This window comes from Denticeps clupeoides, unplaced genomic scaffold (assembly GCF_900700375.1).
Source record: "Denticeps clupeoides unplaced genomic scaffold, fDenClu1.1, whole genome shotgun sequence".
Lineage (NCBI taxonomy): Eukaryota > Metazoa > Chordata > Actinopteri > Clupeiformes > Denticipitidae > Denticeps > Denticeps clupeoides.
In genome coordinates this window covers 52712-70788 of record NW_021629776.1, presented here as the reverse complement: position 1 = coordinate 70788, position 18077 = coordinate 52712, and the positions used below count along the sequence as shown (strand labels likewise).

Sequence of the window (18077 nt, the reverse complement as noted above, 5' to 3'; positions counted from 1 at the left end):
GCCCTGACATGCCGCCGGTTCGGGGGAAGGAGAGAGAGCGAGGGAGAGAACGGGAGAAGCGGGGACGTGAGGGCGAGAGGCGTGCGGACTGAATGCAGCCTTCCTCTTTAAGAGCCCAGCGCTCGCTCGCTCGCTCGCTCCCTCTCTCTCTCTCTCTCCCTCCCTCGCTCGCACGCTCGCTCCGTTTCTGAGGTTATCGTCTCCGCTGGCCCTGGCAACAGAAGGGGGAAGTGCTAATTATTCACAGCCACAAGTTCACAAGCCAGCGCGGCGCTGGAGGCCCCCGGCCGCGGAGCGCGTTAATAAATGTCAGCGCCGAGAGGGAGAGCGAGCGAGCGAGGGAGGGAGGGAGCGAGCGAGCGAGGGAGCGAGGGAGGGGGAGGCGGCGGCCGGCAAATCATTTATATCCATAAGCGTTTGTCACCACGCACCGTTTGTAGCGCAGAGAGGAGGAGCGCAGACGTGACCGCCAGCGCTGGCAGCAAATGAACACGCACAAATTACACAAACAGGGCAGCAACAGCGAGTACACACACACACACACACACACACACACACACACACACACAGCCAATAACCAGACAAATGGCGTAGACACACAAATACAAAAATAGAGGATACTAAGCGCACACAGCCCCTCACGCACAAACATTTAATAAGCACAGCTGAAACACACACACACACACACACACTAATTCCTGCTAAAAGCCGCCAGCGTGGGCGTGCGGCTTCGCCTCTTCCCGTGGGGTTTTGTGTGTGTGTGTGTGTGTGTGTGTGTCATTGGAGAAGTCGTCGCTCGCGGCCAGCAGGAAAAAAGTTAAACAGGAAACAACAGAGCCGGGCCGGACGGCGCTGCTGCTCCCGCACGCTCGGCCGAGGCGGTCAGGAGGAAGGGCGAAGGGCAAGAGAAGGGTGCAAGTTCATGGAGGTGTGTTTCTGGGGGGAGGGGGACATCAGCAGAGCAGCAAGTGAGTGGTGAAAGGTCTGTGTGTGCGTGTGTGTGTGTGTGTGAGTGAGAGAGAGAGAGAGAGCGCATGTACACACGCATGTGTTTGCGATCGACAGTAGGGTCTGGGGGGGGGCGGGGTTTTGGGGTTTCTGGCATCCGCCCGCCCCTGTGGAATTACAGAGCGGAGCAGCTGTCAGAGCGACGCTGGCTGCCCCCCCCCCATACACATCCGCCACTTCCCAGAGAGAGGGGGGGGGGGGGGTGCGGGCAGGGGCTGTGCTCAATATGCCACTCCATTCCACACCACACCGCGTCAGGAAGGGCAGCGGCACAGGCACAAACAAGCCTCTCACACATACACACACACACACACACACACACACACACAGCCGGCCAGGCAGGCAGCCAGGCATAGACGCTAAATCCAGCCACATTCCTGGGAGAGAGCGCCGAACCCACAGCCAGGGATTGCCTCTGTCTGAGCGTGCATGCATGTGTGTGTTGGTGAGCTATGAGTACAAGTACCAGCCTTTCCCCAGTGTGTGTGTGCGCGGTGTACGTAAAGAACGCACAAATCGTCGCTCCACGGAGACCCTCCTCTCTTTTGGGAGGGGCCTTTAAATCCAGACCCACCCTCCTCTTCATCCTCCTCTCCTCTCCCCTCCCCCTCTCCACTGGGAGATTGTGTTTCGGTGCAAGAAGAGGTCACAGCAACGGCGGCCGTGTCGGCAACTACACTGAGCTGCAGTGCATGCTGGGAGAGTGCGCACGTACACACAATCATGACCCCAAGCACACCTCCCACCGAGCAGACCCAGCAAGCCACAATAAGCCTCCTAATTGGAATTATTACATTGTTGTGATTTGAAGTATTTAAAGAGCTCCATTCAAAGCCATGGGAGCTCACACACACAACACACACACACACACACACACCTTGTTCTGGTGGGCAGGGCTGAGCTGCGGACAGTCCTCGGCAGTGTGTGAATGGACCTTGCGCTCTCGGCTCAGATGTTTGGTTTTGCACTGCCGCTTCCCTTGGGTTCTCCGGGTCGCCGTGCCGACGGTGCCAGGGCGTCGGGCTCTCCGCGTCAGAGTTGTGGACTGGGGCTCCAGAGCGCAGGACCTGCGGTGGTCCCTCACGCGCTGCCTGTCTGGCAGAACCTGGGACAGGAGCTTCCGGCCAAGGGCATCCAGACATGGCTGGTCCAGAGCGTCCTGGGGGTCCAGGGCGGGCAGCACTACAGACAGAAGCGGGGAGAGAGGAGGGGGCGTTCAGGAACATTTAAACCAGAACGATCTTACTTACTAATTAAACAGAATTAATTAACGTACAAAGGACAGGCCTAGTAATCACACGCAGGCTACAGACCATCTCCGGCCCCAGTTAGGTAATGCAACTTGACACACACACACACACACACACAACAAGCGCAGTTGAATGCCCTACTTTTATTAATAAGCGCCCCCCTCTCTAGAGCTTGATGTTAGGGGGCAAAATAAAAAGTAGAGTGATATTAACCGGATCACGTGCGCGCCAGGAGGGCCGCACCGCGGCAAACCTGCGCTCTCTCGCTCGTTGCCACGAGACGACAGGAGCGGGCTAATGCAGAGCAGCGCTCCAATAACGTGTGCTGTAATGCTAGAACCCACACCACACACACACACACACCACAGGAAGAGAAAGCACAAGCGAAAGCAGAGGATGGCGGGTGGGGGAGAAAAAAAAAAAAAGTGAGCGCGACAGCAGCACGCGAGAGCGTGGGCTCAGGCGAGGGAGGCAGATGGGGATGGGAGGGGGGGGGGGGGGGGGGGGGTGGAGGGTAAACCCCCCCAACTCGGCCTCTGGAGCGGAGGAACGGAACGGGAGGTTCTCTCTGCAGCTGCTGCAATCGCTGCTTCCCCTGCCTGAAATCGGCAGGAAGAAAGGCCTTATGAAACAGTCGGGAGTTTTACCCTCTACATCTGCTGAATTATTTAGTTGTGTGTGTGTGTGTGTGTGTGTGTGTGTGTGTGTGTGCGTGTGTGTGCACGCTCGCTCGCGCAGTCCAACAATTTCAGGTGGAGCAGGATCTCTCCACCTCCCCAATTCCTTCCTGCTCAGCTGCAGTGCTCCAGAAGGAAGTTTTAGTGTCGATTGTTGTGTGGGACCAACGGTCGCCTGTGGTCACATGACACAGGAGGGACGCTGGACCCCGCCCCGCAGTCGGACTGGCATTATTCAGGTCACCATGCAGCGGCACCCACAGACGCTGTCTGGCCTTGTAAGTGCACATCCGCTCAAAGTCCCCATAAAGCGGTGTGTGTTCGGCGCGTGTGACTGAGTTAATGAATGGCCTCTCCTTGGTGGCCTCAGGGGACGGCAGACTTACGGGCCTATTTAATTCTCCTCTCGGCTCAGAGCAGAGTCTGCATTCAAGCAGCAACACACACACACAACACACACACACACCCTTTCCTACGAGCCCATCAATTACTCCCACCAAAACACCTCGCTACAGTGCGAAGGTGTTGAGCACTCGTGTGCGCAAATGTCCGTGAGAGAGAGAGAGTGTGTGTGTGTGTGTGTGTGTGTGTACGCCCCTGGGCTCACTGAGAGGAGTCATGCATCGCTGCCATGTACGTCTCGTCTCACACACCCTCGCGCAGACAAAACAAATTAGTCAGTGTCGCGAGCGTGTGCGTGCACGCACGTGGCCTGAATAACCAATGGGAGTCGAGGGTGAAGACGCCCCGGCGCGGAGCTGAGGGGGGGCCGCAGACGCCGCCGGAGACGCTTTCTGACAGGGACATCTGGGGGACGTTAGCCTCTCATTAGCACGCTACAGGGCAGGGGCTTTCATCCGGCGACGTAGACCTCAAGTGAGGGGACGGGAGGGGACACGGACAGGAGGGGAAAAAAAAAGGATTAACGGTTTTTACACCTGCTGGCAGAGACGCCAACCGGCGGGTTAAGCCTCTTTTAGGCCAGGGGCCACGACCCGGTGAACGAGGGCCAAAATTCCGCCCGTTTCATCCGCTCTCGCTTGCCATCAGGTACCGTGCCGCTCGGGGGACATGCGGCCATTTCCACTCAAGTGTCCAATAAGCGTAATGAGCGCTTCAGATGGCGCTGTTTTAAGGCCCATTTTGAAGTTGTGTAGTATGAAGCGTACAGCGATTTTAAAACCGTGTACTCTCGACAAAGATGACAAACACACACACACACACCCACCACCAATCCCATACACCCAGAGTTAGTCATGCAGTTGTGCAATCTCACGGTTCATTATGCGGAGGCATGTGTTGCCCGGACAGTGCGGATTGAGGACTTGGGTGGGGGAGCGAGGCGTCAATCAATCATTCAGGCCGAGCCGCAAACACCGCTTAACGCCGGCCGCTGCTCTCGTTTCCGCCGGGCCTGCGCGCGCGCACAACCACACACACACACACACACACACACACACACCACACACACACACACAACACACACACACACACAGCTCTTTGTCTCCTTCCCCTTCAGCGTCTCCTCTCTCGCTGAGTCAGGCCGAAAAGCGCCACCGATGACATTTGCCCTTCACCGCTGTCGCAGTGCTCCTCCGCTCCGGCATCGAGCAGCTCAGCCGGCAGCGGCGGCGTCCGCGGGGACTTCCCCTCCGCCTCTCGCGCTCTGACTGATACGACCTCGCCTGAAAACACCCCGACGCGCCGCCACAGGGTCCCACGGGCGCTCGCGAGTGACGCCTAACTGACTCCGCCACTTCCTGTCAGCCCAGCGCGGCTGCCTGCTGTTTTCGGAGAAGTTCAAACGGCGGCGGCGGCAGAGATGAGTGCGGCGGTTACGAAAAAAAAAAAACGAAAAAAAAAAAAAAAGCGAAGGACGTCCATCTATGCTGCGCCTCATCATCTGAGCGCCTCTGGCCGGTTCCCCGCCCGCCCCACCCGGCGCCCCGCCCACCCCTCATGCTGTGTACCTGCTTCCGTGCCAACGAACCCCAGCGCCTCCTCCCGCCAGCTCCTATCCTTCTTAGCGGGCCTCGCTTCCAAGCGGTCGCTGGCGTCAGTGGCGGGGACCTCCAGGGGCTCCGCCCGCTCCCTCCGGTACAGGCCCGGCGCTGGGGGCGAGGGGGAGCTGGCTCTCCCAGAGCTCGAGGTGCTGGAGGTGGTGCGGCTTGCTGAGCCGGAGGCCCGTCAGCTCGATGCGCACCTTCAGATTTTTCACTTCCTCGTCGGGGAGCGCCGCGGCGGGGCGGAGGGGGGTGGGGGGGACCCATCTAGAGAGACATTAACTGGCGGTTAATCAGGACAGCAAACTACGGCCGTGTGTGTGTTTGTGCTCTTTCCACTTCGCTCGCTATCTTTTCCTGTCCTCAGCGCCCCAACCCCACATTAACGGCGCCGCCCACGACCTCCACGCCCTCCACGCCCGCGCCCTCCACGCCCACGCCCTCCACGCCCACGCCCTCCACGCCCACGACCTCCACGCCCACAGGATATTGAGGGGAGGAAAAAAACCTTCGGTGGAAAACCCGCAGTGAGCTGTGCGCAGGTTTGACCCCCCTCACTGCCGGCAGAGTCCGGCAACACACCACTGAAACCCGACCGCAGAACCACAACACACCACGCACACGGAGAGGAGATACGAGCGCGAAACTGAAAATAAGACAGACTGACCGGCCACTCGCTCGCTCACTCACACACACACACACAACACACACACACACACACACCACACATGAGCGCACACTCATTCACTCACACACACCTCCCTCACACCACGCACACTCACGCATGCAGGCACACACACTCACACACGGAGAGAAGACAAGAGTGCGAAACTGAAAACAGAAGACAGACTGACCGTCCGCTCTCTCACTCACTCACTCACACACACACACTCATGAACGCAGGCGCGCACACACACACACACACACACACACACACACACACACACACACGGTTTGTGTAGCGCTACACGCTGCAGCCATTAATCTTGCTCTGGGGTAAAGGGAAACGCATTAAAAGAATAAATGCTCCTCTCCTGCTCGGCTGCCTGCTCGTGTGCTAAATCTCGCGGCCGCCGTAGGACCGGGCGTGGCGGCGGAACACGCAGCGTACGGGCCGCTATTTGTTACACGCGCCCGCGACGAACACAAATCACGAAGAATGAAGACGCAGCCGGAGGCGCAGAGCGGTTGGGGGGGGGGGGGATGATGATGATGAAGGACGCGAAGGGAGGGGACAGAACCAAGGACGCAGACAGACGGGGGCGTGTCGGAACCACAGCCGTTACCTGTGCCATTGGGCCTGAGCCGCTTGACGGGGACGGACTCCTCGTTCTCTGCCTCGGCCCCGCCCACCTCGCGCCCCTCCGCGTGCTGCCGGTCGGGGTAGGCCTGGCCGTGCTCCAGGCTGTGTGGGCGTTTCCTGTTCGCCGCCGCAGTTTCGTGGCTCTCTTCCTTCAGCCGCGGCTTTTCGTCCCGCCGTGCAACGCAGAACCCGTCCTCCTCCAGAGCCTCGTCCCCCTCCTCCTGTCCCGGTCCTCGCCATCTCTCAATCTCCTCTCATCCGCCCGCCGTCCCGGCTCTCGTCCGCGGGGGAGCTGGAGGCCGTTGGCTGGAACGCCGCACCGTTGCAGGACCGGAACCCTGTTATTGGTGCATGGGGGCTGAACACCTGCCACACACACACACACACACACAAAGATAAGTGCTAAGAACAAAACTAATTATTTCATGAATAAAGAAAAAAAATAAATTCAAAAGCAATTTGTGATTCACAAAGTAGTCACGAAACGCGTTTTGGACCAGGGGACGTGTCCTGAGTAACAGCAACTAAAAAAAGAATCCGCGCTGGAATTATGGGAATGTGAATGGGGGGGGAAAAAATTTATATATATATATATAGAGCCTTAAGGCTTCCACACTTTTCATATATATTTAAATAAATAATAATTTTTAAAAATCCGCTTGTCCCCGATGTGGCCACACCCTCGCCACACAGCGAGCGCCGTTGTCTCTGACCGCGCCGTCCACCCCATGTGCCCAATTAGCCATGAACACCAGCCCGCCATTCCGGCTGCGCTCAGGCGCTGCGCTTCTTCCGCTCCACCACCCCCCCCCCTCCCTCGCAGCTCCCCCCCCCTTCCTTTTTCATCGCCTCGCTCCCTCCCCCCTTCCCCCAGCGCCAGGATCGGCTGAGCCGTGGCAGTAAAAAGCCTCGTTCAGAATGGCTGCAGGCTGCCAAGAGCTGCAGCGCGCCGCCATCAAAGGCGTCCGGCGGGGGCCGGGGCTCAGACGCACCAGCTGTGACCCGGAGCCCGAACCCGGCCCACGCTGCCGCCGCCGCGCTCACGGCTCACAGCGCCGAGCACAGAGCTGCCCTTATGCTGGCCCAGGCAGGAATGTGCCTGCCCTGCCCTGAGCTTTCTCGCACTCCCGCCTGCTTCCATCCCCACACACACACACACACACACACCAGAGCTAATAGACAAAACTTATCATATTAACATCTCTTACACAAAAAAAAAAAAAAAAAAAAAAAAAACGAACGAACGAACGCCGCCGCCACCACCACACCACACACACACACACACACACACACACACACACACACACAATTGCCCTTATGCCCCTATCACTAGGATCTGGAAACAGTCCTATGACTCATGACACATGCATCCCATAATTCACTGCCATGTCTCCTCCATGGCAACTCTCCACCAAAAGAGGAGAGGTAGGTTGGTGGGGGGAGGCGGGTGTGAGCCTGATTGCCATGGCAACAGTGTTTGCTTCTCTCCCCCCTAATAAAATGAGGCACGTTAGGAGCGTGTTTTTTTTTTTAAATCACATATTGCCTTCAATCTGTCCCAGTCAGGGTCACTCCTGCAGGACAGAGGTGACAATAAATATATATGTACATTATTTCCCAAAAGAAAAAAAAGAAAGAAAGAAAAGAAAGTCTTTTGAGGGCGACGGAGGAAGTGTTTACCACCCGGCATCCGCTGGTTAGACGCTGCTTTGCTCACAGCCACAGATTCGGGGCCGTCCCTAATCAACGGTGGGGGGTGTGGTCCACGGCAGTTTGAGGTAAGAGGGAAGAGAGGGGCGGTTGGTTGAACAAAAAGAGGAAAGGGAGAGCGAGAGAGAGAGAGAGAGAGAGAGAGAGAGAGAGAGAGAGAGCAACGGCCCAGAAGACAGAACGAGCAGGCGCTAAGGACAAAGAGAAGTAGAACAAAGAGCGAGAGCGAGCGAGCGAGCGAGCGCCGAACGGAGGCTGGTAAACAGAGGCCGTGTGCGAGAGGCGGAGCATGGATGGCGAACGTGTGAGCACAAGAACAATTACGGGGGGTAAACACAGTGCAGAACGCAAGAAAAGGGACACGGTTTTATTCTCTCGCCTAAAGGGGACAGTCACAACAGCACGAGTGGTGGAGAACAGTGGAAGTTCGGGCTCTTACTGTTCTTCTCAGTTTCGTGGGCGAGGGCTGCGGCCCCTGGCTTAGAGCTGCGCTGGCTGCGCTCCCAGTCTCCCCTCGCCGCGCTGAACCGCCGCCAAGTCCCGGCCTGCCGCCGCCGCCCCTCCCTCCTTCTCCTTCAGCTCCAGCTCGGAGAAGCGCATCATTGCGCGCTACACACACACACACACACGAACGCACAGAACAGAGAAAAGACGCCATGAACCACATCCACACCAGCATTTTACCATTGTGATATTTAACCCTTCATGGCGGCAAAGCAACAGACAGAGAAACTGCACAGAGCAACCGTGCAGCAACTGCAACGTTCACGTGTGACACAAAACACTTCATTCGGTCATGCATCTGTCATTTTTTAATAAGCCTAGAAAAAAAATATCCTGAATCTAGCAAATCAGCCTCAGACAAGATCAGAACAGGCATCATTTGTGAAACCTTGTAAAAAAAAAAAAAAAAAAACTAAATAAAAAAAACGGTGAAATAATTAAGTTTAAAAAAAAAAAAAAAAAAACAATAAATAAAGAACTGACCTCATGGTTAGCTGCAGGTTGACATAAATTACTGTTCTCTTGGGATAAGACTTCCATCTAAGCAATTAAAATGGGTGCTCAATACCGTTCAGTCATTTCAAATATGCAAAATATCTACAACATACATCAACATCAGCCCTACACAAGACATATGCACATACAATTAAAACACAACTGAAAAGGAACACACAACTTTGGCAAAGGAGGTGCCCAAGCCATAGTCAGAAGAGGAAAGACAAGAAGTAAAAGGAAACCAAATTCTCATTCCCGTTTAATGAGGTCAGTTTAGTCGCTTCCGTGACTAGTCTCGAATTAGAATGTAAAATACGGTTACATTTTTATTTTTACTTTTTTTTTACTACGGTAGGTCTGGCAGAATCTGCAGACTACTATAGCAGACAGCAAGGAGAGCTAATCCTTCACATCGTGAGTGAATGGGCCGGATTTTCGCTTAAGATGCGAGTGCAGCCGGAGCGCGCAGTGAAAGGAGCCTGGGGATGCGAGCGTGTGTGTGTGTGTGTGTGTGTGAGTTCTTGGGTGGGGAGAGAAGAGCCCTTCAGGAAGGAAGAGGGGAGGGGTGCCCTAACACACACACACACACACACACACACACACACACGCGCGCCTCCCAGGATGACCCGCAGGTTAACAGTTGCCTGCAGCGCTTGGAGGCCGTAAGGCCACGGCACACACATTTCTGCTCGGCCGCGCAACGCAGCCATGGCTGTGTGTCGCATTAACTCTTTCTGCGACTAACCGCGAACTAAAGCGATGCTGGCAAGGAGCGCCGCGCAAGCTCCCAGCGGGGGAGCACCGACATGAAGGAAGGGAAAGGGGTGAGAGGGCAACGGCCAAACGTAATTACGGCGGCTCCCGGCCTTGCTATTCCTGACACGCTGACGTGGATTCTCTCACCTAGAGGTGAGACGGTTCCCAAAGCTAAGTACCCTCACACAAGAGCTGTGGGGTTTTTAATTTTTTTTGCTCCTCTGTAGGTCAGATTTACAACCACTGCAGAGCTGTGAGTATTTCGGGTAATATTAGAAGCAGCCACAGAGTGAAAAAGAAACAATGAGCTACAATAAAAAAAAAATGTATAATAATAAGCAAAAGACACCCAGATAAAGACAAAGATTGAAACACTCACCTGAAGGGCACGTTGCTCCCGGCTCAGTTTGCTGGAATCAGCATACAGCTCAGTGGTGACGCACTTGAAGCGGTCGCCCACGTAGCCTGACGAGTTGGCGATCCTCTTGGCCAAACTGGACCGTTTTGCTTTTCAACGAGCGTGGACCCCTTCCTCCTCCTCCTCATGGGATTCCCGGTCCTCCGGGACTTCCTTCCCCAAATCCACAAAGTTGCCTCCTCTTGCACCACCGCCCCCATGCTTATCAGCCTTGAAGTCCACGTCCTCGGAGGTCCGATCCCCGGAGTTCCTGGCGCAGCGCTGCGTCTGCTCCTCCAGTAGGTCGGTCAGGGGGCCTGCGCTCGGCGGGGCTCTCGTCGCCCTGACTGGGGCAGGGCGAGCCGGGGCGCAGGCAGGCGGCCGGGACGGCCGCCGTCGCTCAGCTCCTGGGGCCGGGGCTGGCCGCCCGCCCTCCGCTGGCCGCGGCTCGGCCGGCTGGCCGGAGAGCAGGACCTGCATGAAGCGCTGGCTCCTTCCCCTCGCCGACCGGGGCGCCCCCGCCGCCGCCGCCAAGCTTGGTGGGATCTCGCCTCTTGGCAGTGATCACGCTGTATTTGTTTGCCTGAGAGCCGCCATCTGTGTAGTCTTGGATCAAGTCGATGCAAACGATGTCCTCCTTCCCCCCGGCCGCGGCGTACGGCTTGTTCTGCTGCTTGGGCCGTGGCAATCCGGTTTCTCTGCCTCGCGCTCCGACTTGTAGATCGCGTCGCACTCGGAGGCGCCCGGCCTTTTGTACGGGGACTCTTCGACGTGCCACGGCTTATCAGGGGCCTCGGTCTCAACTCGAGCCGTTCGCCGACTTTGGGGTCCATGCTGAGGTGGGGAGACATGAGGGGATGCACCATTTCCTGAGAGTCATGGTACGTCAGGTACTCTCCATGGCTAGGTGGGATTCCATATGGGAGGCCAGGCTTCGGGGGCAAGTGAGCGGGGTAAAGCGTGCTGCTGGCGAGCAGAACAGGATGGGGGTACACCGGGCCCTTGCCAGGCAACGGTAAGTGAGAGAGGGGCATCTCGGGGACCGAGTACGGGAGATACCGGTTAGCATATGCTAAGTTGTGGGTCAGATAGGCCTCGCTCTGGGGCATGTACAGATGGCCAGGTGGGTGGCCATTCTCCAAGTGAGGGTTGCTGAGGTTTGTAGGGGATGTCTTGAGCCTCCGCTTTTTTAGGGGTTTTAACAGATTTGGCAGACGAGGGGTGGCTGCTTGCACGGCCGGTCGCTGGAGGGTTTTTCCAGTGCCGTCGGACTGGACTTGGGCCACTCGCCATTGACCTTCGGCGATGGCGATGCTGAGGCGGGGCGACCGGCAGGCGTCACGACTACAGGGGTGGGATTGGGCACAACGGCCGAATTGGACTCTCCAATCCTTGGGCAGGACGAACTCCTCTGCTGGGGCATCACATGCTCCAGATTCTTGTTTTTGATCACAGAGGACCCTTTGTTCTGGTTCGACTCAGGGTTGGGGGCAGGGGCAGAGCTAGGCACTACCCAGGAGGAGTGTAAAGTGCTAATGATTTCGGGCCTCTCCGAGGTTTTCGAGGAAGTGCCAGCCACAGAAGACGTGGTAGGGGGAGAGAGTGTCTCTTTCAGCAGCTCGTGGTTGGGAGGAAGTCCATAACGAGCAGCAGGAGAGTATCCCAGTTTAGCCAAGGCCTCAAGTTTTGCGGGGTATCCATTAGGAAGCCCCTCAAAATCCATAATCTTGGCAGACAAATCCAATGGTTTGTCCGCAGGGTCTTTGGTAGGAGCCTGTGACGCCGGTTTGTCAGAGGGGAGGTCTTCGAAGGAGACTTGCTCCCCTTCCTTTCCGTCTGGCCGCTCTGTGCTCAGAGCTCCCTTCTTTGGATTTGGATTTGTGGGGCAGATGAACGTACCGGTGAACGGTGCTTCAGATGCCACAGTGGTCACGTAGAAGGGTGGGACATTGACGGCGAAGACGACGACGAGGGGCTTCGAAATATGGTTTTGGGGGAATTCAAAGTGCTATCAATGAGAGGGGGTGGGGAGGGACCGGGACAGAGGGCTGCGGCAGGGGCCTGGCGGTGGAGCGCGGTGACTGCATCACCAGCGCAGGGCTGGTGTCCACAGGGGGACAGGCGCTGCTGCTGCTGCCGCTGCTGCTGCTAACACTGCTGCTGGTGGCACCGGAGCTGGAGCTCTTGCCGGACTGCGTCCGGCTGGACTTGCTGCCGCCGCTGCTGTACCGTTACTGCTACTGCCACCGCTCCCACTGTGGGACGAGAGGGGGATTGGGGCTGAAGCTGTTGCCCAAATGGCTCGTGGTGGATCCTTGGCCCGATGCTGCATGCTTTTGTCCTGGCAGTGCATCAGTGGAGAGAGAGTATTTGGTGCAACGCTTGCTGTGGGGATTCTCATAGGTGGGGCAAGAGGTGAGGCCATGGGAGAGGGGTACGGGGGCACGTAGAAGAGTCGCTCCGCCCCGGCTGCACTTCCACCAGCCCGCGCACAAGGACTGGTAGGCCAGATGCTGGGATAAGTAGGTGGGGGGGCTGTGACATGATCGATGTTTTGTACATGTACTTGCTGGAATCCAGGAACGGGTACATTGCAGCTTCATGGTAAGGGCTCACCCAAGGTAGTCTGAGGAAACTGCTGCTGCCATTCAGGCCAAGCTCTGGCGGCTTATCGACTCTTCGGTCGAGCCCTAAGGTGTCTGCTCCTGCCCCTGGCACCACCATCGGCTTCTGCAGGCCAGGCGGTGGACTTTTGTAAAGGCCAACATAGCCATTTGTTTGCTTCCTGCCGTCCAGGGACACATCCGGCTTGTAGAGAAGATCAGGGACATACCCCAAGGGAAGCGAAGCGCCCTCTCTGGCCTTTTCTGTAGGCAATGTACGTATTCCTGGAGGATATACCATTCCTCCATGAACGCGGAGGCTCTCCCGCATTAGGCCACTTCGATCAATGCCAAGTGCAGCAAGTGGGTTCATCCTGCAAGCTGCACTCGCATCCACCTGAGAGCAGCCAAAGAGGCAGCATAGGAAAAATAAAAAAAATGCACACAGATTAAAAAAAAAAAAAAAAAAAAAAACAGGTAACATTATTACATTTTAAATATGAGCTCAAGGAGAAAATTATTTTTCCTTTAAATCACAGGCACTGAAATTATTATTATAATTTTTTTTCTTACAACTAATGATTAACCTGTAGGTTTACTTAAACATTGCCACCGCTTATAATACTGCAGTACAGTTAAATCCACAGTTACACAAAGAGCAAATGACCTTGTTGCATTCATTCCTCAAAGAATTTATTATGCCGATAAGTTATTTACTCAGGGACTGCTAACTGGGCATATCAGCTCAAGACCTGACAACTAACACTGATGCCTGGAGACGGTTATATTCTATACAACAAAAAAATAATAATTACGGATAGATGTTTGATAGTTGATATGTATTTATCTTACCATGCTTTGAGTGTTCTCTTTTTTTTTTTTTTTTCCTTTGTTAGTTTATTAAGTATATCTTGGACTTCACCATAACGCTTTGGCAATGCCCTGTTGAGATAAAGTACAAAAGGATGTTATTTTACCAAACGGCATGTGCATAGCAAGGCGTTTTACATCTGACCGTCTTCAATCCGGCTTCAGCTTCGACTCTCTGGTTTGATGCAGACGCAACGTGGTACAAGATTCAAACCACAATGACTCAATCGGTGCCAACTAGACATCACACGCAGCGCTCTCACCACACACACACACACACACCACACACACACACACACACAACACACACACACACACACACACACACACACACACACACTTCTGCTCGGGCCTGCAGCGGCCTTCTTCCTGCGCCCTACACGTCCATGCCGAGAAGAGGACGAGGACGCAAGATGGCCGTCAAATTTCATCACGACGCTCATCGCCGCGACCGGCCGGCCGACTCGCCCTTCGCCGCTCTCTGCATTCGAAGCGAAACGAAAAACTACAACGATTAATTATGCAGCGCGTGTTAATATTTAAAGCAGCGGCCTCGGGACGCGTCGGCGGACTGCGCGGAGAATCCCGAGTCGCCGCGACACGCCGGTCGGTTTCATTCTTTTCATCGCACCCAACGGACCGGCTGCGGGGAGTCCCGGGGCTCCGGTGACCCGGGTTTTTTAACGGGTAAGCGGGTGGGTGACGGTCCCACGGTGGAGGAGGTGGTGGCGCTCAGCCAGCGCCCGGTTAATTGCCCCCGTTTTAAAGAGATAAAGAGATAAACAAACGGAGAGGACGTTTTACGGTTATTAGTCGGTCGGTTCGACTCATACGAAGAATTGGGGATGTTTTCATTTCTTTGTCGGCTTTTTTTGCGCGATGCGACCTCTATCGAGCGTTAATCGTTCACTGTCAGGAGAGCCATCCGAGGCCTTTACATTTTACATTTACGGCATTTATCAGACGCCCTTATCCAGAGCGACTTACAATCAGTAGTTACAGGGACAGTCCCCCCCTGGAGATACTTAGGGTTAAGTGTCTTGCTCAGGGACACAATGGGATTTGAACCCGGGTCTTCTGGTTCATAGGCGAGTGTGTTACCCACTAGGCTACTACCACCTCCAGGCCCGTGGAAATGTCGGTATTGACGCTCGTTTTCTGCGGCGACATCCTTTGTTCGTCTGGGGGAGACGCCAAGGACACGGCGCGTACCGCCGCCAGCGCGCCACTTGACGGGACTAAAACACGCGGCTGAAAGGCGGGGAATGACAGGCGTTCGCGTCTCGGGAGAGCTTCCACCGCGGCTCCCGTAATCGACACCTAAGCCGGTCGGCGGGCCCCCCTCCCTCCGGGCGGAGCTCACCGCAGGGCCCGCGTGGCAGCCGGCCAGCATTCCCTGGGCGCGGAGCCGCCGCCGCAGCCGCGCGTTTTATTACCGACACGCGGAGAGGAAAGAATTCCACGGACTTCCCAGGTCCGGTCAAACATCGGGATCGGAATGGCTGGGAGGAAGAAAGGAAACTATTTATATATAGTTATAAAAAAAATAAAATGAAAGATATTCACCCAAAAGTATTTCCAGGCCGCCGCGCCTTCTTCTGACGTTAACGGGACATCCAGCGTTCTGCGCCAAATAAACGTTGTTAACTTTTTTCTGAACGTGGTAAAATGTCCACGATGTGTCAGTTCACGGCAGGTTGGTGTTGCGCGACACGGAGTGTCCTGTACAGCGCAGCGCGTCGTATTTACGTGTCCGAACGGAATAAGCTGCACGCAATGACGCGCGTATCGGTAGGCCGGGAATGCGGGGATTTGTCGCGCGTGTTAAAATGAACCTTTCACATCCCTCGGCGCCTGCCGAGTTCTTTTTTTCGTTTTTTTTTTTGCGACCAGAACTCGACCGAAGTGAAACGTGCGTTAAGTTCCTTTTTCTTTTCTCCCCGCCGTCCGGAGAACAATGCGCAGGCGCCGCCGGCGTCCTCCCGCGGGGCTCTCCGGTTTCAGGCCCCGTCGTCCCGTGGGAGGCCGGGACCGGGAGAGAAAACTTCAATCGCGCACCGTGACGCCTCCTGCGGGAGCCACGACCCCGAAACCCGAGCTGCGCGGCCGCGGTCCTCCTCCCCGCGCCGTGCGCGCCTTTTTAAAAGGCCTCGGAATAAACGACCTTTATCGGCTCCGGGTCGTTTTCAAGGTAAAAGTTCTGTTTTCAAAACGTTCCGTTCAGGAAACGGGGCTTTCGGCCAGCAGCGAGAACCTCGGACCGGCGCGTCGGGCTCCAACCAAGCGCCAAAAAAGTAAACACCCCACCCCCACGACGACTCGGACCCCCCTCCTCCTCCGTGTCCACACAAAGCCGCGTGATCACAAAAGCCCGTGGCTCCACCGCGTTATTCATGCCCGCCGTTCTACGGGAGTCCAAGTCATGCAAATCAGCCCCGTCACCCCCGGGGACAGAATTCTCTCAAAAGCTTAAAAGCGGCGGAACAATTCGGGGTCCCAGGTGACCCCCCCCCCACACACACACACACACCGCACGACTCTCATCGGACGGACCGTACGCGGTGGCGCGTGATCCGGTGCGCAGAGTACACGGGTTTACGGCACACTGCTCCGCGTGTGTGTGTGTGTGTGTGTGTGTGTGAAGTGGAACCCGAACGCCCCGCCGGACACTTTGGAAAGTAAATTCGAACCGTTCGAGACGTTCACCTCGCCGCGTTCTAAGAGGTCGGTGTAGAGACGGTAAATTCGGTATCCGGCGCCGCCGCAACTTCGCGGGAAATAAAAAGTGTTCGGCGCGTACCGGACACGTGTCGCTGTTCTCCGACCTTCACCACGCACCAGCCGGAGGGAATAACCCCCCCACACACACACACACTTTAACCGCGTGGTCCCCCCGCACCACGCCGGAAAGCGGCTAATGCCGGCTGATCGGCGGGCCGCGATTGTAAATCCCCGCGCCGCCGGAGGAGGAAGAGGAGGAGGAGGGTGACCTCCAAACGCGTAAAACCGCGGAGCCGCGATCGCCCATAAAAACCGGGCGAGGCTCCAAATCGATAACCTCGCGGTGATAAAATAAAAATATATAACCAGGACGCGCACTTTGGCGATCGAGGTTCGAGAGGCTCCCCGGTCTTCCCTCCTCCTCCCCGGGAGCGCGGCGGGGCGACCTGGAAAGTCCCCCGAAGTGGGAATTCATTACAGAAATGACTGACGGGGGACGTTTCGTTCCTTCCCCACCTCCGTAAAAAAAAAGGAGAATAAAGTACACGACCCGAGAGGAAACTCGCCGTCAGGCGCCACGCTCCGACAGGAACTTGCGAGACGGACGTCGGCGCGGTCGGGGGCTCCGTGGGGTCCGACGCGAAGAAAGGAAGATAAAAATAAAAAAAAACACGAGAAGCAGCAGCAGAGAACCGCGTGGAAAAGTGGAAACGCTCTTACCAGAATGTTAAATTCCCAACACGAAACCCCACGCAGCGGGACCCGGCTTTTCCCACTCGGGTTTTTTTTCTCGTCCTCCACCGGCGCGAAGTTGTCGGGCGCCCGAGTCAGACGAACATCTCAGTCAAAGTAAAAAGTCAGATCCACAGCACGCACTTTTATTTTCCCCGGCTGGAACGGAACGTCAACTCTCCAAAGTGTCGCCGTAGATCCGCTCGTGGAACGTCGCATAAAACCATCCTCCGTCCCGCTCGGTTCCGGGTTCGGCGCGGGTCTAATTCAGCCCGATAAAGCCACGCAGCGCCATGTTGGGCTTCGCAGACAACAAGCACGCCGTCCCCGCGCCTGGCGCAGTCGGTTCCTCGTCCCCCGCTCGGCTCGGCTCCCGTCGCCGCACGACCGCCGCCTGTGACCGCGCCGCGGAGAATGAGGGCTGCGCGACGCGCCCCAGCCGTACTCTACCCAGAAGGCCAGGCGGGGAACCGCAATTACCATAAAGCCAGCACACTCCGCGCCACGCTCGCGTGAAATAAAACACGAGCGAGCGAGCGAGAGAGGAGGGGGGAGAGAGAGAGAGAGAGAGCGGGGCGCGCAAATGAGGCGTCGCGGCGTAAACAAAACCAAAACTCACGTGAATTTATTTATATCTTTTATGTATTCCCCCGTCGTGAAGTGGGAACCAGACCCTCTCCACGTTATTACAAAAGTAAAAAAAAAATAATACTAATAATTATAGCTGATAAAAATTACACAAAACAGTTGTCTTCCCACAAAATAGTCGTAATCCTAACGTTTGTGGCGATAAGAGTTTGTACATTTATATATACTTTTTTTTCTACTATTTTTACATTGTATATTCGACATTATATATCGCGTGCTTCCGATCCTGTTTATTTGCTTTTTTTATTATAGGATTCATATGTTTTAATATCCTGCGTGGGCCGAACATTATTTTCCATTTCGTTGCCGCGAACGCCGGGCCCACACACCCACGCGCCGCGATCCCCTAATAGGATTGCCGAGAGCCTGGAGAGCGGCTGCGTGACGGACAGCGGCAGCC

General features: G+C 55.9%; 1 pseudogene; it reads right to left on the bottom strand.

Moving 5' to 3' along the window:
* Window positions 1-17228, bottom strand: part of LOC114773828 (BCL-6 corepressor-like) — a 32375-nt pseudogene extending 15147 nt beyond the window's left edge.
* Window positions 17229-18077: the final 849 nt, after the last annotated feature.